The 3,130-nt window shown below is 38.5% G+C and overlaps 1 long non-coding RNA gene across 1 annotated transcript; it reads right to left on the reverse strand.

Annotated features, from left to right (window-relative positions):
- Positions 1-226: 226 nt before the first annotated feature.
- On the reverse strand, positions 227-2,402 carry LOC136355888 (uncharacterized). Its single transcript, XR_010740432.1, has 4 exons — positions 2,106-2,402; positions 892-1,040; positions 619-686; positions 227-532 (listed from the first exon to the last, which is right to left on the reverse strand). It is a non-coding gene; the product is annotated as an uncharacterized lncRNA (long non-coding RNA).
- Between the last annotated feature and the right edge of the window lie 728 nt (positions 2,403-3,130).

Raw genomic sequence — 3,130 nt, forward strand, 5'->3', positions numbered from 1 at the left:
CAAATTTGATCCGGAACTAAAGATACCATCTTTAGTCTAGAATTTGGGGGTCCCGGTTTGCAACCCGGGATATAGGGGGTTGTAAACTGGGACAATTGAGGTTTCTCCACCAGTGAGAACTAAGCATCCATAGCACATAACACAATTTTTTAATGCATGACGTTGAACCTCCAAATATCATGTGTGCGATCTCTCAAAAAATTCTTAACAAGAAAACTACGTACCATCAAAGAAATATCATGTTAGACCATAATCAATTCATCATGCAGGATCCATCAACCTTTAAACCTAACACTATGGCTAACATTTGGATTGATGCCGGACATTCACCCCACGGTTGACGCCACGCACTTACCTCCCCGCTAAACAAGCTTGGTTTGATGCTTAGCTTGAACGATCATACACACAAGCGAGTGCATCTGAATGACTTGCTCACATAGCTCGGCTGTCTCATATATTATGTTATTACTTACCCTATCTTCCATGGATTCTTAAGCTTTTGTTCTTGTGCAGGTTAACCTTTCTTCTCTATCTGGAGGAGTTTAGATTTAATTAGCCACACATATAAAAAAAATAAAAATTGTGAAAGGTTGTACCGTACACTAGTGGAGGATTAACCTGGTATGAGATCTTCCTCTTGCCAATTTCCTTCAGCTTCTTCCTCCAGCGGTTGAGTAATGGGGTTTCTGTAATACAGTCAACGAATAAGTATTTTTTTTAGATAATGGAAGCTTTATTAATCTTAGTAAAACTCTATCAAGTGATATAATTATTCTGCGAGCACCTCCGGCTTCTGCACCCAAAGAGTGCACACAGCCAACAAGAAAGAAACAAAAGATAAACTCATCATCCAAATAGCAGGGACAAAAAGAACTTCAGGAGCCCTCTAACCGTAGTCTAGAACACCACCCATGCACCGGGGTAGAAAACTCCATGGCCACTAGCTCCAATTGTTAACAAGCCGCAATGATAGTACCCCGCAAATTGACCTTCTGAAGGATAGCCCATAAGCGGAGCCAATGTGTAATCAAAAAGATAACCTGCAAAGGAGAAGATATGTTTTTTCTTTCAAAAACCACATAATTTCTGCAAAGCCAAATAGACCAAATAGTGGTAGTTGCCCCTAATAAGACCAAAGATCTCAAATTGCGTGGTTGTCTTCTTATCCAATGCCCAAACATATGAGTTGTACTATTAGGTAAACTAATATTCGAAGCAAAATTGAATTATAGACCAAACTGTGCAGGCAAAACGACAATCAAAGAACAAATGATTAATAGTTTCATCTTTGTGGCAGAAAGAACAAGACTTGTTTCCTCTCTAATTCCTTTTAATAAGATTATCTTTTGTTAAGACTACTCCACGACGTAAGTACCATAAGAAGATCTTAATCTTTAGGGGGGCTTTGATTTTCCAGATTCTTTTGTTTATATTGGGAACATCGGTCTGCACCAACGCAAGATAAAGATATTTAACCGAGAATCTGCCATCAGTGGTTAGATTCCATTTAAACTCATCTTGGTCGTGAGATAATATAATATTAGCGATGCGTGAGAGAAGGTGATTCCATGCCACTAACTTAAAGCCAGTAAGGTCCCTGCGCCAAGAAAAGCTTAGAGGACTGGTTTGGAAAATTTCTGAAATAGTTGTATGTTTATGCCTAACAACGTTATAGAGACAAGGATATTGTTCCCTTAAACAGGCATTCCCCAACCATTTATCTTCCCAAAACCGAACTTGAGAGCCATCTTTGATGTTGAAGGAGCCAAACCTAAGAAAATTAAGCTTGGCCTTCATTAGACTAGCCCAAAAGTGTGAGTCTCTTGCTTTCCACTGAGCTTGAGACAAAGGCTGTGACCCCAAATATTTGTTCCTTAGCATTTGTTGCCACACACCATCTGTAGTGAGTAGTTTATGCAACCACTTGCTAAGGAGAGCCTTGTTCTTAATTTCAAGATCTTGAATTCCTAACCCCCCTTGGTCTTTAGGACGACATATGATGTCCCACCTTGCTAGTCTATATTTCCTTTTGTGTCCATCCCCTTGCCAAAAGAACCTTGATCGGAAACAATCAATCTTCATAAGTTTTTATCAATGGAACTTACGGTGAGTATTTCTGTTCTTTGCTCGAGTTTTTCAGTCATGCTTTTTAATGTCCTTGTACTCTGATGGTCCAATGTCATCATCATTGTCATCTTCTTCACTTCAGTATGGAAATGTTTCTGTTCCTGTTGTTTTGGATTGAAAATGTTAAGCTTCCCTTCAGTATGGGCATCTTCATTGGGCAAGTCATCTTCTTCAAGTGTACTAGCTTCTACTCTGGCAAGAACATGTAGTTCGTATTTTCACTGTCTTTCACCAATATTATCTCGCTTTGGAAGCTCATCATCACCAGGGACAAACTTGAAAACATAGCAGGTTAAAAAAAAGAAAGAGGTAAGCAGCTGGTGCAAGTCTACAACTGTCATAAGTCGTAACCACAATTAACGTAGGCATTTGACATCCAGAACTCCAAAGTGCATGTGCTAAATAGGTACTCCTATGCAAGAGAATAGTAGTGGCCTGGTGTGAATCAGACACAAAGACCTGATACTTTTCTTAACACCACCATAAAATTCAAAACTGCAACTTTTGCCAAAAAGCTATAAGATACTTAATATATTCAGACATACCTCTAACCAGAAAAGGGTGCCTACATTTTTTATTCCAAAGAAAAAGACTATACCCGAACTGGAGATACATAAACAGATAATAAAGAGCAGAAAAGAGTATCTGACAGCTGCAACTGTCACAACCACAAATAACATACACCAAAGAAGAGTTTATCTTGTATGCAAGAGCATGGCAGTGATAACCAGACACTACCACTGATGAAGAAATATCACGGTATCACCACTTCACCAGCAATTTAAAAAACTGTAACCCAATTACATATTTCAGACTATCTCTAACCAGGCAAGAATAACTACATTTTTTTTTGTTCTAAAGAATATTGAACACAATTTATGCACACGCAGATGTTATTGAGTTAATATGACAGATTAGCACATCAGCTCTGCAAGAACAGCATAGCAGCGAGACAACCATTAGAGGAATGACTTGAAATAATACAAGAAGAAAATATCCAATA

This window comes from Oryza sativa, chromosome 3, assembly GCF_034140825.1.
Source record: "Oryza sativa Japonica Group chromosome 3, ASM3414082v1".
NCBI lineage: Eukaryota > Viridiplantae > Streptophyta > Magnoliopsida > Poales > Poaceae > Oryza > Oryza sativa.